Source organism: Natator depressus, chromosome 5 (assembly GCF_965152275.1).
Source record: "Natator depressus isolate rNatDep1 chromosome 5, rNatDep2.hap1, whole genome shotgun sequence".
NCBI lineage: Eukaryota > Metazoa > Chordata > Testudines > Cheloniidae > Natator > Natator depressus.
This window is the reverse complement of record NC_134238.1, coordinates 98,124,748-98,144,414: the sequence shown is the minus strand read 5'-3', so window position 1 is coordinate 98,144,414 and position 19,667 is coordinate 98,124,748. Positions and strand designations below refer to the sequence as shown.

The window sequence follows — 19,667 nt, the reverse complement described above, 5'->3', positions numbered from 1 at the left end:
GAAGTTATATAAATGCAAAGTGATTACTTCTGCAGTGGTTGCCCTTACAGTACTGACAACCGTTATCTCACAGATTCATTCCTTATGTAAGGATGAGATATTTCTCCACAGGTAGTTTTCTCCTTGAACATCAGACACGCAGATTGTCTTGATCTCTTTTTAGTTTCTTAAACTTTTTTGTTTATTGTACAGATTCTGCTCAAAATTTGGACACTGAGGGTGGATTTTTCAAAAGAGCTTAGTAGTGTTGGCCTAATGTTTGCTCTCACTGATGACAATGGGAGTTTTACCATTGGCAGAGTTAGATTAATGGGGAACACTTTTCAAAATTCCTCCTTTAAAATGTTACGTATGCCTGAAATTCAGTTTTCCTTATTTTATTACATGCATGGTCACCTGTGCTGATTGTACTCAAGCTGTTAGGTATTTCAATAACAAAGGTTTTAATTAAACTGGGGGAGCTGGGGACTGCCAGATAGCTATGAGAACCAGGGTTTAATTTCCAGGTACAACATGATTCAGACAGCAAAAATCAAATTGTGCCTTGATACATCATATTCTAAGTTCTTTGGGCAGAGGTTCTGTCGTTCTCGGTGCTTTGTATAGTGTCTATCACAATGAGGGCCCTGATCATAAATAAATATAAAAGAGGGTGCCAGATTGCTGCAACCTCTGATCTATCCCTCTGCACTAAGGCCACAATGTGTTTACACAGTTGATGAGTACTATTACCATGAGGATAGGTACTAAAGCTCCTCTTGTCTCTTGCTCAGTTTGCTTCAGTTGTGGCATCATGCTCTCAGACAAAAGTGCTGAATTCAAAAAGGCTGAAAATAGGTTAAGAAAAGCCCTAATTTATCGGTTCATAATTTCTTTAGGTCCACTAGTTTCACAGAATGAAAGATCCCAGCCCTGAAGAGTTTACAGTCTAAATAATGGATAAGACTGACAAGTGAGGATATACACAGTAGAGCTGTGTGAATAACTGATTTTTTTTTTTTTTATTATTTTTATTATTTTTAAAGACCCAGTTTGGATTGACCCACAACAAAAATTTCAAGGTTTTGGTTAAACAAAAAAGTTGGGAGGGGGGATTGTGGGGGTTTTTTGGTTGAACAAAACATTTAGTTTCAAAGGTTTTTTTTAACTCTTTTTTAAAAATTGAAGTAAAAATCAAAATGAAAATTTGTTTTAAATTAAACATTTCATTCAGGAAGTGGAGAAATTAAACAGCATTTCTTCAGAATTTTTTTCCTGTGTGTGTGTGTGTGTGTGTGTTTGTGTTTGGTGGGGCAGAGGGTGATACATGATTGTTGTTGTTTTTTTCCAAAACGATACAGCAAATTTGACATGAGTTCACAAATTGTTTTAGTCAATCTGAATATGTTTGAAAAAAATTTCAGCTGAAAAATTTGGCCTCACTCTTATAAGCAGGAATAGGGCAGGAAGAGTAATGAAATGGGATAAAGAGATAAAATTGGATTGTTAGTTTGGTTTAGGCATGTGTTGGGCTCAGTTTTGTGTGTCTGAGCATAAACCACTCAAGTTTGTAGGGTGTTGTAGAAGTGAGTTCTTGGGAATGTTGTAGATGTTTAACAAAACAGTTTTTGGAAGAGTATTCAAAATATAAAGATCAGCATAGGAAGAGCAGAGAAGGCTGTGCAAAAAAGAAGTCAAAGGCAGTTGGAGGTGGGCAAGGCAAAAGAGGACATGAAAGAATAGGTTGGTGACATAGGTGCAAGTTGCATGATGTGTGCTTTGCAAGTGAGGACAAGAAGTTTTAAATTTGCTACACACAGCTATCTGGAGCTGTTGTGATCTATCATGTGGATGTTCCATAAATAGGAATGATTTGCACACTATTGAGATTTTTTTAAACTGTAGGAAGACAAGGAAAAATTGTTCATATCTGTTCTCATGTCCCAGACTATGCATATGTTACAGAATGTTGAATTACCTGCAGTTACAAGATAAAGTGCTCACAGTCAGAAATTGGAAGGGTCCCTATCCCCTACAGAAGATGATAGCAGATACCAGAGACGATGGAAAAATAATATACATAGGGCTGGGAACAAAAAAGAGACTTTATTTATTTGCACCCCTTTCCTGGGCTTCATCTGGAAGATTGACAGGCATAATATCTAGAGAAAGAAAATGTTTAAAACAAGCTCCTCAGCAGGGTAGCTAACCTCTCCAAGTTGCTGAATTATTTTATCAGTTTGTGTTTTGGTAATTGTGTAACACTAAAATCAAAATGGTACAATGAATGATTTTGTAGATGTTAATTCACTGATCTTGACTCTGCTCCCGTTACTAATTAATATTTTCTGTTCTGGTTGTCTTATTCTATATAAAACACTTTAAGAATAGCACATACACTTTCATAGCACTCTTCATCTTTAAAGCACTTAGAAACGATTAACTAATCCTCATGACACTCCCATGAGTGAGAAATATTGTCCCCATTTTTCAGATAGAAGATTATATATAGAGTTGTTAACTTTTATTAAGGAAAAAGGAATCAGCTACCAAAAAACATGTGAAGCAAGTAATGTGAAGGGTCAGACAAACTCAGGAAAGCAAGGACATTCAGAGACTCCACTCTCCATTATCTGGTCCCACGTTGCCTGAGCATTGCAGTGGGTTATCCAAACCTCATCTTAGAGCCCCTGAAGTAGCTGAAGGAAAACAATGAGTTAATTAACCCTGAGTGTCAACACCTATATTAACTTTTGTTTGTTTTGCAGGTGGGGGTTTTTTTGGGGGGAGGGGGGTGTTAGTGACATTAATGGACTTAAATTTGGGTTAATGATTGACTATACTTACAAGCAGGACTTCTAAAAATATTTTAATGCAGTGATATGTTGTCTTAATAGAGGCAAGATCCTTCTGTCTGCTGTGCTTAGTTTCCAAGTCAAGTGGTTTAATTAAAAACACTGTCTCAATCTTTCTGTTCATTGCATGCATATTACACCACATTTAATCAAAAAGCAGTTCTGTGAGCCCATGCTCTTGGGAATTCTGAGAATTTCTAAACTTCGGCAACTGCTGCAAAGTGACCTGACTAGCAGCTACACTGCAAATTATTAAAAGTGTTCATTAAGCCTGTACAGGGTAAAGTCCACCAGCTACAATACATTGTTTTATAAAACTGTTGTTGGGGATTAAACTGTTTGATTTGGGAGAAGTTTGCTTAAATGGGAACGGTGAAGCAAACTAGCCAACAAATGGTGATGTTTATTGCTCCTTTATGATGTGTAAATATTACTTTTAAAAAAAAAACATTTTTCACATTAGGACTGTCAGGTCTTAACTCTCCCTTTTCAGTTGGAGAACTTTTGCAAAAACCTGGAATATCTGAAAAAGCTGAAATATCTGGAATTACAGCTTGAAGCACAGGCTGATTTGGGCAGTTTAGGCTTCAGGATCATGTCTGGAAGAGCTGGAGGGTTCAATTACACTTTTTAGCCTGCAACTTGAGCTGCTTTGCCTCAGACTGATATCAGAAATTTCCACCTGGAGCTATGATGTCACCACCCAGGTAATCCAAAGGTTGCTCAAGTCCACCAGCAAAACAGAGTAAAGTCATTCATAATTCTTCTGTACTAAAGGCAGAGAATAAAATACAAACATCTGAGGCCAATATTATATACCCTGAAAGGAGCAAAAGAACCAAGCCATTTTTAAAAACACAACAGCAAAACTGTCCTAAAATAAGAGGTTTTTAATAACGTGTGATCCCAAATTCATAACAGCACATAGCTAGAGCTTTAAAAACATGCAAATACAAGGGATAGAATGGCAGCAGGTACTGGGATGTAGGCTAGAGACACTCCATCAGTTTGAATCTGTCTTAGACCTGAAATAAATGAAAATGTAATGCCATTTAATGGCTGCTCAGTGACATGCTATCAGCTGATGCTCTCAGTCCAATTCCTAGAGATCATTTGTTCACAGAGTGGACTTAACTGGTACTGTTAGCAGACTCAACAGAGGTCAGTGTGCGACATGCATTAAGCATGAACTACCATCCAAGGGGTGAGGAAAGACAGTTGCAGGGCAGAGCAGGTAAAATTAGCCCATGTTCTGCTCTGCAAAGAGTTACAAAGTGATCTCAAAACTGGGCAATAAAATAGCAGATGAAATTCAATGTTGATAAATGCAAAGTAGTGCATTGGAAAACATAATCCCAACTATAAATACAAAATGATGGGGGTCTAAATTAGATGTTACCACTCAAGAAAGAGATCGTGGAGTCATTGTGGATTGTTCTCTGAAAACATCTGCTCAATGTGCAGCAGCAGCCAAAAAAGCTAACAGAATGTTAGGAACCACTAGGAAAGAGAGAAATCCATATATAATCCACGGTATGCCCATACCTTGAATACTGAGTGCAGTTCTCGCCACCCTGTCTCAAAAAGATATTAGAATTGGAAAAGGTACACAGAAGGGCAACAAAAATGATTAGGGGTATGGTACGGCTTCCGTATGAGAGATTAATAAGACTGGGACTTTTCAGCATGGAAAAGAGATGACTAAGGGGATATGATAGATATCTATGAAATGAGAAAGTGAATAAGGAAGTGCTATTTACTCCTTCACATAACAAGGACCCAGGGTCATCCAATGAAATTAATAGGCAGCAGGTTTAAGACAAAAGGAAGTGCTTCTTCACACAACACAGAGTCAACCTGGGGAACTCTGCCAGAGGATGTTGTGAAGGCCAAAACTATAACAGGGATCAAAAAAGAACTAGATAAATTCCTGGAGGATAGGTCCATCAATGGTGATTAGCCAGGATGGGCAGGGATGCAACCCCATGCTCTGAGTGTCCCTCGCCTGTTTGCCAGAAGCTAGGAGTGGATGACGGGATGGATGACTCCATGAGTGCCTGTTCTGTTCATTCCGTCTGAAGTACCTGGCACTGGCCACTGTCAGAAGATTGGATACTGGGCTAGATGGACTATTGGTCTGACCCAGTATGGCCGTTCTTATGTTCTTGTACTTGTTCAGTGACTAAACACAGCCAACAGCTGTCAAATCAGCAGTGCTTTTTAAGATTAGTATGATTTGTAGAGGCTTCAATAGAGATCAGTCCCCAAAGGAAGGAGATTGCAATCTACATAGACAAAGGGAGGGGAAACAGGCACATAGAGGTGAAGTGATTTGCCACAGGTTTCACTGTAGCAGAAACTGGATTAGAACTCATCTCTCCTAAATCCCAGGCTCGCCCTATCCTATGGATTACACTCCCTCTCAAACACTTCCTAACGAAAAAATTATCAAACTTTTACGCTGTAAAGCCAAGTAGTCAAAGATCAGGGAAGACAGGGCAGTTTTTCTGATATTTTATTTTGAAATGAATATATTTGTGATTTGGAATTTAATGTAGATTTTAGGGGAGGGGAGACTCCTCACAAACTTTTCCGCTCACTTATGAGGCAAAAGTGTCAGCAAGAGGGTGAGTTTCAGGTCGAAACAATGATGGTTTTAATGGCTCAGTAGAGACCATACAGTGACTAAGCGCCAAGTGGAGTTTCTTTCCTGATCGCACCTATTGTACCCGGGTTTTGAACCGGTATTTCCTGTTCCACCCTCTCCAGCCAGAGCCAGGAGCGGGGGTGGCCAGACGGAGAAGCTGCCAGTAAATGGCAGGAAGAGAAGGCACCGAGTCTGGGGTAAGTGAGCGGATCGGCTGAGGCTCTGTTTTGGTGTAGGATCAGCTGAGAGCCGAGCGCGTGCTGGAAAGTTTGTGAGAGTTTCCAGGCAGGATCCCTGCACTTCAGGGGCGATTTGCTCAGCCAGGGGAAGGCCAGGAGCTGGGCTAATCAAACGCAGGCGGAGCGTGAACGCCCAGTGCGGTGGCGTGCGCAGGACTGGGGCACAAACCTCCGGCGGGCAGCGCTTCCGTGCACGGGAGCTCCCGGCTCCACCTCCCTTCCCGCTCGCTGGGCGACAAGCGAGGGCCCGGCCGGGCGCGGGAGGTGAGACTCGAGCGGCAGGTGCCTGCTGGGCTTTCCCTGGATCGCTCCAAAGGGCTGGGCCCGCTCCCATCCCGGGCCCCGAGCGGCGCGCTCACCTGCCCTGCTGGAGACGGCGAACGCCGCGGCCCTGGATTAAACACCTCCCCCTGCCCTCCCTCCTTTTCCCTCTGCCTCCAACAGGAAATAGCCTGACTCAGAGACACACTGCAGCCGCACCCCCTTCCCCAGACGTGCCAGGCTGCGAGGGGGCCGGCGAGCGCTCAGCTCCATAGGGTGCGCGGGCTGCTGCAGGGTCTGTCTGCTCCGGGCGCGTTTCCAGCCGGCTCAGCGCCAGGTATGTCACTTACCTGGGCGAGCGGGAGAGGGGCTGAGCCTTTGGGCTCCCGTTTGAAGCGGCTTCTTTGCTTAATTTTTGCTTCCACCCACCCCCCCGAGCTTAGTCCTTAGGGGAAACAACGGGGGAGTGTGTGCGCGGGGCTATTGCGGGACAGGGAAGCGGAGGATGTAATTCCCACTCACCCACGTGTGCGCTAGGCGCTTCGCTTGTTTGTTAGCTGGGACTTTTCCAGCGTAGGTGACGCTGGCAGCAGGAGGGGGAAGGAATTGTTCCCGTTTGTTTGTTTCTGTTCTCGTCCATCCCCTGTTTAGAATAGTTCCTTGCGCAGAGGTGCGCAAAGCAACCTCCTGATTTTTGGGGAGGGTTGGAACTGAACATCCGGCTCCTGGCGCTGTGCAATGGGGCTGAACAAAACCTCTGTTCACCAGCCGGTGGCAAAGTTCTGCTCCGGAGCCCGGCTTCCCTAAACGTTGGGCATATCTCTGATCTGGATCGGGAATCTGCGGCTCACCCCCATCTCTGCTTTCCTGCCCTTTTGTGGGCGTGCGCCGTGGTTGAGAGAAGCCTTGATTGGGTGTGTGTGGCTGGCTGCACATTGCTCTCTGTTTAGCCTCATGTTAAATAGGCAGGCTGCCTGGCCCTGGCGACAGGAGGGAGGAGCTCGTCTTCCTGGCTCATACTACCAACCTCTCCTCTAGGAAGTGTGAATAGCGAGAATCTGATTTACAGATGATCTTTACTTTAACAGGATTATGGGCCTATATGTTTCTGTTTGCACATTAAGTACTTTCAGGGAGACTATGATACTAGGTGGGAAGAGCTGTCATTGAGGAGTCAGATAGGCTTTGTTAGTTTTCTTTCTGGGAGGGCGGAGGAGAAGCGCACACCAAAATAATAGGGATTTAGAATGTCTTTACAATACAAGTTTCAGAGTAGCAGCCATGTTAGTCTGTATTCGCAAAAAGAAAAGGAGTACTTGTGGCACCTTAGAGACTAACCAATTTATTTGAGCATAAGCTTTCGTGAGCTACAGCTCACTTCATCGGATGCATTCACTGGAAAATACAGTGAGGAGATTTATATACACACAGAACATGAAAAATGGGTGTTTATCATGCACACTGTAAGGAGAGTGATCACTTAAGATGAGCTATTACCAGCAGGAGAGTGGGTGGGGGGGGAGAAAACCTTTTGTAGTGATAATCAAGGTGGGCCATTTCCAGCAGTTAACAAGAACTTCTGAGGGGGGTGGGGGGGAGAATAAACAAGGGGAAATAGTTTTACTTTGTGTAATGACTCAACCACTCCCAGTCTCTATTCTAGCCTAAGTTAATTGTATCCAATCTGCAAATTAATTCCAATTCAGCAGTCTCTCCTTGGAGTCTGTTTTTGAAGTTTTTTTGTTGAAGAATAGCCACTTTTAGGTCAGAAATCGAGTGACCAGAGAGATTGAAGCGTTCTCCAACTGGTTTATGAATGTTAAAATTCTTAACATCTGATTTGTGTCCATTTATTCTTTTACGTAGAGACTGTCCAGTTTGACCAATGTACATGGCAGGGGGGCATTGCTGGCATATGATGGCATATATCACATTGGTAGATGTGCAGGTGAACGAGCCTCTGATAGTGTGGCTGATGTGATTAGGCCCTATGATGGTGTCCCCTGAATAGATATGTGGACACAGTTGGCAACGGGCTTTGTTGCAAGGATAGGTTCCTGGGTTAGTGGTTCTGTTGTGTGGTTGTTGGTGAGTATTTGCTTCAGGTTGGGGGGCTGTCTGTAGGCAAGGACTGGCCTGTCTCCCAAGATTTGTGAGAGCGATGGGTCCTCCTTCAGGATAGGTTGTAGATCCTTGATGAAGCGTTGGAGAGGTTTTAGTTGGGGGCTGAAGGTGACGGCTAGTGGCGTTCTGTTATTTTCTTTGTTGGGCCTGTCCTGTAGTAGGTGACTTCTGGGTACTCTTCTGGCTCTGTCAATCTGTTTCTTCACTTCAGCAGGTGGGTATTGTAGTTGTAAGAATGCTTGATAGAGATCTTGTAGGCGTTTGTCTCTGTCTGAGGGGTTGGAGTAAATGCGGTTGTATCATAGAGCTTGGCTGTAGACAATGGATCGTGTGGTGTGGTCTGGGTGAAAGCTGGAGGCATGTAGGTAGGAATAGCGGTCAGTAGGTTTCCGGTATAGGGTGGCATTTATGTGAGCATCGTAGTGTCCAGGAAGTGGATCTCTTGTGTGGACTGGTCCAGGCTGAGGTTGATGGTGGGATGGAAATTGTTGAAATCATGGTGGAATTCCTCAAGGGCTTCTTTTCCATGGGTCCAGATGATGAAGATGTCATCAATATAGCGCAAGTAGAGTAGGGGCATTAGGGGACGAGAGCTGAGGAAGCGTTGTTCTAAGTCAGCCATAAAAATGTTGGCATACTGTGGGGCCATGCGGGTACCCATAGCAGTGCCACTGATTTTAAGGTATACATTGTCCCCAAATGTAAAATAGTTATGGGTAAGGACAAAGTCACAAAGTTCAGCCACCAGGTTAGCCGTGACATTATCGGGGATAGTGTTCCTGACAGCTTGTTGTCCATCTTTGAGTGGAATGTTGGTGTAGAAGGCTTCTACATCCATAGTGGCCAGGATGGTGTTTTCAGGAAGATCACCGATGGATTGTAGTTTCCTGAGGAAGTCAGTGGTGTCTCGAAGGTAGCTGGGGGTGCTGGTAGTGTAGGGCCTGAGGAGGGAGTCTACATAGCCAGACAATCCTGCTGTCAGGGTGCCAATGCCTGAGATGATGGGGCGTCCAGGATTTCCAGCTTTATGGATCTTGGGTAGCAGATAGAATACCCCAGGTCGGGGCTCCAGGGGTGTGTCCGTGCAGATTTGTGTTTGTGCTTTTTCAGGGAGTTTCTTGAGCAAATGCTGTAGTTTCTTTTGGTAACCCTCCGTGGGATCAGAGGGTAATGGCTTGTAGAAAGTGGTGTTGGAGAGCTGCCGAGCAGCCTCTTGTTCATATTCCGACCTATTCATGATGACAACAGCACCTCCTTTGTCAGCCTTTTTGATTATGATGTCAGAGTTGTTATTACACAGTACTAATATTGCTAACAACAGTAGTTGGAATTAAACAGATGAAGTTTCAGACAAGATTTAAAAACTGAGATTGTGACATAGGAAACAAGGGCTAAGGTAGTATTTGAAACCTCTAAACCCCAAGGTTGGGCCCCCATAGAGGCAACCACAAATCTACTTTGATTAAACTCTGGATGTGACTGAGCAGGGGTACAAGGAGCCCATTGAGATTAACTAGAATCATAGAATATCAGAGTTGGAAGGGACCTCAGGAAGTCATCTAGTCCAACCCCCTGCTCAAAGCAGGACCAATCCCCAACTAAATCATCCCAGCCAGGGCTTTGTCAAGCCTGACCTTAAAAACTTCTAGGGAAGGAGAGTCCACCACCTCCCTAGGTAACGCATTCCAGTGTTTCACCACCCTCCTAGTGAAAAAGTTTTTCCTAATATCCAACCTAAACCTCCCCTACTGCAACGTGAGACCGTTACTCCTCATTCTGTCATCTGCTACCACTGAGAACAGTCTAGATCCATCCTCTTTGGAACCCCCTTTCAGGTAGTTGAAAGCAGCTATCAAATCCCCCCTCACTCTTCGCTTCTGCAGACTGAACAATCCCAGTTCCCTCAGCCTCTCCTCATAAGTTATGTGTTCCAGTCCCCTAATCATTTTTGTTGCCCTCTGCTGGACGCTTTCCAGTTTTTCCACATCCTCCTTGTAGTGTGGGGCCCAAAAGTGGACACGCTACTCCAGATGAGGCCTCGCCAATGTCAAATAGAGGGGAAAGATCACGTCCCTCGACCTGCTAGCAATGCCCCTACTTATACAGCCCAAAATGCCGTTAGCCTTCTTGGCAACAAGGGCCCACTGTTGACTCATATCCAGCTTCTCGTCCACTGTAACCCCTAGGTCCTTTTCTGCAGAACTACTGCCTAGCCATTCAGTCCCTAGTCTGTAGCAATGCATGGGATTCTTCCATCCTAAGTGCAGAACTCTGCACTTGTCCTTGTTGAACCTCATCAGATTTCTTTTGGCCCAATCCTCCAATTTGTCTAGGTCCCTTTGTATCCTATTCCTACCCTCCAGCATATCTAGCACTCCTCCCAGTTTAGTGTCATCTGCAAACTTGCTGAGGGTGCAGTCCACGCCATCCTCCAGATCATTAATGAAGATACTGAACAAAACCAGCAGCAGGACCGACCCTTGGAGCACTCCGCTTGATACTGGCTGCCAACTAGATATGGAGCCATTGATCACTACCCGTTGAGCCCGATGATCTAGCCAGTTTTCTATCTACCTTATAGTCCATTCATCCAGCCCATACTTCTTTAACTTGCTGGCAAGAATACTGTGGGAGACCGTATCAAAACCTTTGCTAAAGTCAAGGACTAAAACGTCCGCTGCTTTCCCCTCATCCACAGAGCCAGTTATCTCATCATAGAAGGCAATTAGATTAGTCAGGCATGACTTGCCCTTGTGAATCCATGCTGACTGTTCCTGATCACTTTCCTCTCCTCTACGTGCTTCAGAATTGATTCCTTGAGGACCTGCTCCATGATTTTTCCAGGGACTGAGGTGAGGCTGACTGGCCTGTGGTTCCCTGGATTCTCCTTCTTCCCTTTTTGTAAAGATGGGCACTACATTAGCCTTTTTCCAGTCATCTGGGACCTCCCCCAGTCACCATGAATTTTCAAAGATAATGGCCAATGGCTCTGCAATCACATCCGCCAACTCCTTTAGCACCCTCGGATGCAGTGCATCCGGCCCCATGGACTTGTGCTCGTCCAGCTTTTCTAAATAGTCCCGAACCACTTCTTTCTCCACAGAGAGCTGGTCACCTCCTCCCCATGCTGTGCTGCCCAGTGCAGTAGTCTGGGAGCTGACCTTGTTCGTGAAGACAGAGGCAAAAAAAGCATTGAGTACATTAGCTTTTTCCACATCCTCTGTCACTCTCCCTCATTCAGGAAGGGGCCCACACTTTTCTTGACTTTCTTCTTGTTGCTAACATACCTGAAGAAACCTTCCTTGTTACTCTTAACATCTCTTGCTAGCTGCAACTCCAGGTGTGATTTGGCCCTCCTGATTTCATTCCTACATGCCCGAGCAATATTTTTATACTCCTCCCTGGTCATTTGTCCAAATTTCCACTTCTTGTAAGCTTCTTTTTTGTGTTTAAGATCAGCAAGGATTTCACTGTTAAGCCAAGCTGGTCACCTGCCATATTTACTATTCTTTCTACACATCGGGATGGTTTGTTCCTGTAACCTCAATAAGGATTCTTTAAAATACAGCCAGCTCTCCTGGACTCCTTTCCCCGTCATATTATTCTCCCAGGGGATCCTACCTATTAGTTCCCTGAGGGAGTCAGTCTGCTTTTCTGAAGTCCAGGGTCCGTATTCTGCTGCTCTCCTTTCTTCCTTGTGTCAGGATCCTGAACTCGACCATCTCATGGTCGCTGCCTCCCAGGTTCCCATCCACTTTTGCTTCCCCTACTAATTCTTCCCGGTTTGTGAGTAGCAGGTCAAGAAGAGCTCTGCCCCTAGTTGGTTCCTCCAGCACTTGCACCAGGAAATTGTCCCCTACACTTTCCAAAATCTTCCTGGATTGTCTGTGCACCGCTGTATCGCTCTCCCAGCAGATATCAGGATGATTGAAGTCTCCCAGGAGAACCAGGGCCTGCGATCTAGTAACTTCTGTGAGTTGCCGGAAGAAAGCCTCGTCCACCTCATCCCCCTGGTCTGGTGGTCTATAGCAGACTCCCACCACGACATCACCCTTGTTGCTCACACTTCTAAACTTAATCCAGAGATTCTCAGGTTTTTCTGCAGTTTCATACTGGAGCTCTGAGCAGTCATACTGCTCTCTTACATACAATGCAACTCCCCCTCCTTTTCTGCCCTGCCTGTCCTTCCTGAACAGTTTGTCATTTGCCTATGGATCAAAAATAACTATTCAAAAGCCATTTTTAATTGGTGTTGATGTGTTGCTAATTGGTGCTTATAGTTATTTAGTGTTGGGCATGACACACAAATAATAACCATGCCTAGCTCTTATGTAGTGCTTTTCATTAATACACTTTAGTTCCTTTTCTGAAGAGTTTACAGTCCAAAGCCCCAATCTGCAATAGCTTGCAATATTGGGGTGACAAGAGACAAAGACAAAATACACTGTTGCAGAGGTGGGGATGATTTAATAGCCTTTCCTGTTTTGTTTAAGTTTAACAAATTTGCTCTAATGGGGCATGCAGTCATAAGGATGAGAAGGGAAGTAATTATTTTCAAAAATGGGAAGGAATTTTATACCTTTTGGTATTTGTGATTGCAGATAAAGAATGCTACAGTCTGGTTGCTGGTCAGAGCTAATTATAAACCTGAGTCACCTGTCTCTACCTCAAAATGCTTGTTAAAATTGGTCACATCCTTGTAAGGAGATTTTTCTTCTATGTATGTATCTGATTTTAGTAAGCTCACTGCCTGAGTGACTTGGATATAATTATCTAAGGGGGGCCTTGCCAAACTGCCTATTGTAACATGATGTCACTGTATAGGACACAATTCCGCCTGTTTGACACCCTGGATAGCCCTACTAATCCAAGAACTGTTAAATCTAGAATTTGTGTTTAGTACAGGTGCAAAATTAGAGGGCTGTGTTTGTAATATATTTTCAGAACCTAGTATGGGTGCAAACTGGCCATAATATTGTGCACAAAATGCAATCTCTACACAGAGCTCCTTCACAGAGGCTTTAAAATAAGCCATCACAGTAATTGAGTGTCCCATATCTTTGCTTAATCTCCCCCTTCCCTAGTTCAGTGTCTCATAAGGACAAGCAGGAGATATTTCTTTGTGATTTTAAAATGTCATATAGCTGCTGACACGGTTCATAGAGTTGGACTGGGTTTTTTTGTTTGTTTGTTTGTTTGTTTTAAAGCATACGTGTTAAGCAACATCAGAAAAAGAATTGGACAATAGCCATCCTGAATGATGAGAAATTGAATAATATCCAAATCTTCATTTAGTTCTGTTTTAAATTCAAAATTGGCAAAATGTTTGGCACCAGTAGCTTTCGTTAACAGCCCGACAGCTCTAAAAGCGCAAGACAGAAATATTTCTATCCAAATATAGAAAGAGATTATTCTTTGGGGGAGGGGGAGTCACTTTTGAACCATTTATATAAAATAGAATAAATATTCTGTTAGAAATGTGAATTTTTCCCATTTGTGTGGAGTTGTCTTGTGTGTTGTTCTGGAGTGAACAGAAGTGAGATGATCTCTAATACAGTATTTTTAAGTCTTTTTTTGATCACTTAAGCAGCAGAACTCAGCATTTCCATTCTACGCACCATAACCAATTCAATTTTTAGTAGCCTCTATCTACATCCAATTAATCCCTTTTTAACCATCTGTGAGTATTATCAGTCATTCTAATTTAAAAAAAGGTGCACAATTATGGAGAAACAGCTACAGTGTACTGGGCTTGGAATATATATTTTTTCCTGACACATTCGTGTTATTTCAAACAGACAGGAAAGTATCAAGTTTAGTTGAGGCAGAGTATCATAGAATATCAGGGTTGGAAGGGACCTCCTCTTATGTGCCTCAGGAGGTCATCTAGTCCAACCCCCTGCTCAAAGCAGGACCAATTCCCAATTTTTGCCCCAGATCCCTAAATGGCCCCCTCAAGGATTGAACTCACAACCCTGGGTTTAGCAGGCCAATGCTCAAACCATTCTGACACAGCTATCTTTCATATCAGGTAATTGCATAAAGTCTCTGAGTCTTAATCCCAACATGCACTGGACTTCAGTGAGCCTTTGATGGCTTTTCCAAGACAGTCCAACCAAGCTGCCAGTAAAAACAAATGTACACAACAGCAGGCATACAGAGGCATGTTTCAGCGTGGGGTGGGGTGAATTTGGCCTTGTCTACAGTAACAGAACTAGCATCCATGCAACTACTGAATTGATCTACTCCAGTATAACCGCTGCTTCACATGGCAACACCACAGCTACATTAGGGTTGCATTGGCGTAACTACATCGATGTAGGGACTTTCTGTGCATGTTTTTTTAATGTTGCCAGGTCCTTAGACTCACAACTAGCGATGGACAAATATTAACAAGTGTTTAAGAATCCGCCAGGTTCAGAGTTTTATCCAAAAAATATCTGACCTGCCCTTCCCGAAACAGAACTGTCCAGCCCCAGGCCACTCCCTCTCCCTCAACTAACCTAGCCTCTTCCTCAAAAAGACCAACTCTAGGACCGATCCCTTGAGTCCAGCCAACTCTGCAATATCCTTGCTTGTTACTGCCCTTTTAAGGCCAAATTTACCTTACAACTTCATTCATGTAAGGAGACCTGATTATTAGAGCCGTGCAAATCTGCAGATATCTACTTTATATCTGCGTCTCTGGGCCATGTTTGTGGATCGTGGATGTATGTGGATCCAAATTTTATAGGTAGAGCCCTGCAAATCTGTGGATATGCTCTTTATATTTGCAGACCATGTTTGTGGATCGGATGTGGATACAGATTTTGTATCTACACAGGGCTCTACTGATTATAATGGTGGTCTGCTTTGGAATGTGCATGAGTCCTTAACAGTATCAATATGCTGGGGCCTTGGACTCTGTGTTGCCTTCTTATTAAGGCCTGGAGAGCTTGCATCTTACACTTACGTTATTTTTATTTAAACCGTACATAGCTAACACAACAGCAACCAGAGCTTAGTGTTGACTGCAGCCCAGGAACTGGCCTATCAAAATGGAGGATGAGTCTTGACCTTGGCCTCTGCAGCCCTCCCAACATCTTTTACACATCAGTGACAGCTATCCCATACATCTTTCCCTATTTACTTAAAATGAATTTATTTGACACTTTTTTTTGGAAAGGCATCAGAGTGGGTGGTTCAGATAAATTTGTCTAAGAATCCAAATCCTGTGGTTACTCCAAACCTTTCCAGATAGCTTTGGAGGGTTCTGTTCCAATCTGAACATGCCTTTTTCTGAAAACATTCTAAAATAGAACTGTATTATAATGGGGTAGGGGGTCTGGGGAGCTCCTGACACGATTCCGGCTGTCATGTTGATGAGCACCCTTAGTGTGAGCTGAGATCTTGTAGAGTTCCTTCACAACTGTGCTCATTATAGCTGCATGTTTTGCTTTTAGGAAGCATGAGAAATCGTAAGATGCTTAGATTTAGGTTAACTGTGATAAGAAGGAGCAGCCTTGTCTTGCGAGTCATAGGTCCTCATACTTCTTAATTGGAGCTATGCAGAAAAATGAACAAACCAGTATTTTTTAAACCAGATTTCTAATACAGTATAGTTTTCATTTAGCTACAGGGGAGTGCAGACTTTTCAGGGCTGGTTTGGAATTTTTCCCATACTAATTCACACATTCCTACTCATAGCTCTCCTAATATGAGTTACTCATCTATATTCGTCACCCACCACACTAAACAAACTAATTCCACGAAGTATTTAGGCCATGTTGTCTTAAAAACTAAGTCTGAACTCCAGTAATGTGAGCATTCCTCTAACAAAGGTTCCACATGCTTATGCTCCACAGCTTACATTTGCTCTGCCTGTTTCCTGTAGTCACGTTGAAAAGAAAAGTACTTGCTACTCCTTGAGGTCTGACTGGAGAAACCACCCAAGAAGTCTCCCTCCCATGTAGCCATTATCAGTGATTCTGTGCACAAACAGTGGCTGTTTTCTCTCCCTTCCTTCGAGCATCTGCTTCATCAGCTGTCTGCTTAATAGCCAGCAGATTTGACTTGCTGTGCCATGGTGTGTCTAGCCTCCTTACTGCAACTATGTATAAGCTGATTCTGAGAATCTCTGGGACCATATGGGCTATTCAGGCTAGGGACATTCTCTAAGAGGTCAAAAGCATTTCCAATAAATGAAATAATTCAAAGAAGTTTTCTGGCCCTCATCTTCTGTTTCAGTGCCTTCCCTGATTCTTGATATGCCCTTCCCCCCCCCCCCCCCCATTTAAGACATTATTTCAATAGGTCTAGCTAAATATGATCAGCACGGGGCATATCTTTATGGGAGAGCACTCATGTTGATTTGCAACTAAAAAACCAAAGAGTTAAAAAGATCCCCAAACTTTCTTTTTTAATCATTATTTGTGTAATACTGAAACAAGTGTGCTGGTGGGCTTGATGTCTTGTTTCTTTGTCACTTCCGTGATTAGTTTCTATAATCCGTACATGCTCAAAGTAAAAGCTGTTAATTTTGGGTATGTGAGGAAGTGAATCTTGTCTTGTATCCAAGACACTTTCTGCACTAGGGAAAATAACCTGTGGCTAATGTTATCAGTTAGTTATCTCCCTGCCATCCAGTTCAACTGATACTAAAATGATTAGGTTGTGACTATGGTTAGTGAAGACAGGGTCAAATTGCTTTTGTCACCCTTTATATTAAGTGTGTTTGACTCATAGTAGTGTGAAGGATCTAACACATTTTCTATAACAGGTGTTGAATATGGTTTATCCCTATCTATGGACTAGATCATGCCTAGCCTCTGCACATGAGCCGTTCCTTGCCATAATGCTGTATGGGCTACAAGGTGCTCCAAAGGCGATGGGGAGGAGAAAAGGCCATGGCCTCTGCAGCTGCGTTCTTACCCGGGGGCCCACCAAGCAGGGCTGGTGTTAGACTTCCTGGGGCTCAGAGATGAAGCTCTGGAGCCTCGCAGCAACTGGAGCCCAGAGCCCCATTACCCTGCTGTGGGAGCTGAAGCCTGAGTAACTGAGCTTTGTGGGGCCCATGGCAATTGCCTTGCTTGCTACCTCCTAACACCTGCTCTGGCATTTATGTGCAAAAAGACAGTTGTGGTACAGGCAGGCTGTGGAGTTTTTATAGCCTGTTGTGGGGGAGGGGCCAAAAGATTGAGAACCTCTACTCTACGGCACCTTTGAGGGGTGTAACCATGGTCATGCTCCTCTTATGTGCCTGGAGCTCTGGGAAGCACAATGCCTCCCTGTGCTCCTGCTGGGGTTGATACCTCTTTGCAGTTTCTCTAATCTGGACTATAGCTGAAAGTCACATGAGAGCTCTCTATTTGTCAAACTATTTTTAATCCGGGTTGAACCACAGATAGTTGTCCCAATGTAGACATTGCTCAGACAATCTTCTTTGGCCTTCTCCTTTCCTTCCATGTTGCATTTCTTCCTGCCTTGTTCTAGTTTCTCTCTCTGTTCCTCAACCCAAAGTTGGAGTGCAGCTACACTAGGAGATCTTTCCTGGATCAGGGTCAGTTGACATGATGGCCCCAACACTAGTGCAATAGCCTTCATTAGAATTTACACCATTGGCTGTACCAGGACAGCACCACTACTGCTGACAAATGAGAATAACATTTCTAGCACAGTCAAGGTCTTGGAGTTTCCTCTTTCATAGAAATTATACATTGAATTGTTTGCAGGTGCCTGCAAACAGGTACTGAACTGGGAATCAACTTTTATTCTGAGGCATAAAATTCACGAGCCATGAGAGTGCTAAACCTGTAGTTTTCTGGGTTTGAGCAAACCCTTTGGGTACTCACTGGGAGGGGTTTACTAGATGCGTCCAGGTGAAAGACTGGAAAATCCATTCATTTTCTACCTAGTATCTGTTAAACAGAGGTGGACAAATACTGGATGAAATTTCTTTGCAGGTATGTTTGCATTTTGAAATGAATTTGCTTAAGTCATGTTCTGACCCTTCTCGTGTTTGCATAAATGTTTGCAAGCAGCAATCAAGTTTCACAAATGTGAATAATCCTGGAAGGTAGATTTTTAAGATTACACCGTCAGATACTCGGGAAAACAAATTAAACATCTTCCTGATTACAAGATCTCTTACGGAACAGAAATGCTACTATGTGATTTACTTGACCAAGCCCAACTAAGCAGCATAGCACTGGCAAGTCACAGAATAAAGCAAATAAGGGGCGGGGTGGGGAAATGTCATCAAATAATTTAAAATAACAAATATATTTGGGGAAATTATTAACTGTGCATATGCTCCACAGAAAGAAAGAAAAGTGAAATTAACCTATAGCGGTGTCAGTTTGGTGGAAATGTACAGAGTGGATTTTTTTGTAAACTGACTTGTGATTAATTTTGGGCATCTCTGCTGAAGTTTTCTACGGGAGTATAAATATGTGGCTAAACCAGTAAAGATTTTTCTTTAACTACATTTGAAGGCTGTTTTTTTTTTTCTCTCATTGTTTTAGATGATACAGGACAAGCCATAATCATGTGTCATAATCATAATCAAACGGCCACAGAGCTTCTATCATAACAGTTTAATTCTTAGACCATGCTTGTTCTTTTCAAGGGACCACAAAATACTTTTCCAGTTAGTAAAGCTAATCCCTTGATCTTTCCATTATACCTCCAATATTTTTATCCTAAAAAAAGCAACTCTGAGAGGGAAGGACATAGTATTTTAATCAGGAGACACTGAATGTGGCTGTATCTCAAACTATGTTATGGAAGGGATTGTTTCTGCAGAGCAAATAAGGAATGTAATAGTTGTTTTAGATGCCTATGTCTTTTGCTGTTTTTGCCCATAGCTGAAGAGTACTTAGTAACATCTGAGTTTGTCGTCTTTATCTGAAATGAGCGTTGCTTACTCATAGGACCTGATACTTAGCTATGAGTAAGAAGTAGTTGGAGTAGCTTGTGACCATACTGCCTTGATCCTGAGCTGGCTGTATACTAGGCCTGCCCTTTGACTTTCATTCTAACTTGTGCCAGCTGTGAATGTCTCCACTCTGGTTGGATCACAGCCCCTTAGAAGTGGTGCTCCTGGCCATATGCCATCCTGGTGGCTAGAAGAAGGGATGGTAAAGGAGTGCTATGGAGATTTGGTCCCACCAGAATTTCCCCTCGTAAGTGGGGAAAAAAAATGTGATGGCCAAATATGTCCAGCATAGGGCCGTTTTGTGCCAGTGAAATGGCATAAAATATCCACAGTACAGACCAAGATGAGCCAATAGTAAACCAGGAGGCTGAAGGCTAACCCTTCTGGACTGAGATGGAGTTTAGACTTCAATATTTTTTTACACTTTGCTTAGGACTTTGGTTTTTGAAGATTGCTTCTTGGGAAATGTTTGTAATGAAACTTGTTATCCAGAGCATTCCTTAAGTAAAAGGACACTTTCCAGTTAAAGCTCCATGAATGAAGTCCAAGTCCCAATGTCAAAACTCCCATTCACTTCAAATGGGGCCAGGATTTCACCCCATATACTACTTGAAAATCAGTTCCCCCACTTGAGTACATTTTAATAT

General features: G+C 43.3%; 1 protein-coding gene across 5 annotated transcripts in view; it reads left to right on the top strand.

Moving 5' to 3' along the window:
- The first annotated feature begins 5,593 nt into the window (after positions 1-5,593).
- Positions 5,594-19,667, top strand: part of TJP2 (tight junction protein 2) — a 91,680-nt gene continuing 77,606 nt past the window's right edge. For 3 of the 5 annotated variants that reach the window (XM_074953276.1, XM_074953274.1, XM_074953273.1), the window contains exons 1-2: positions 5,628-5,678; positions 6,165-6,318. The gene's annotated coding sequence lies outside the window, so the exon portion shown is untranslated. Of the gene's footprint in view, positions 5,679-6,164; positions 6,319-19,667 lie in introns of all 5 variants that reach the window. The other 2 variants (XM_074953278.1, XM_074953275.1) reach the window with 2 other exon arrangements.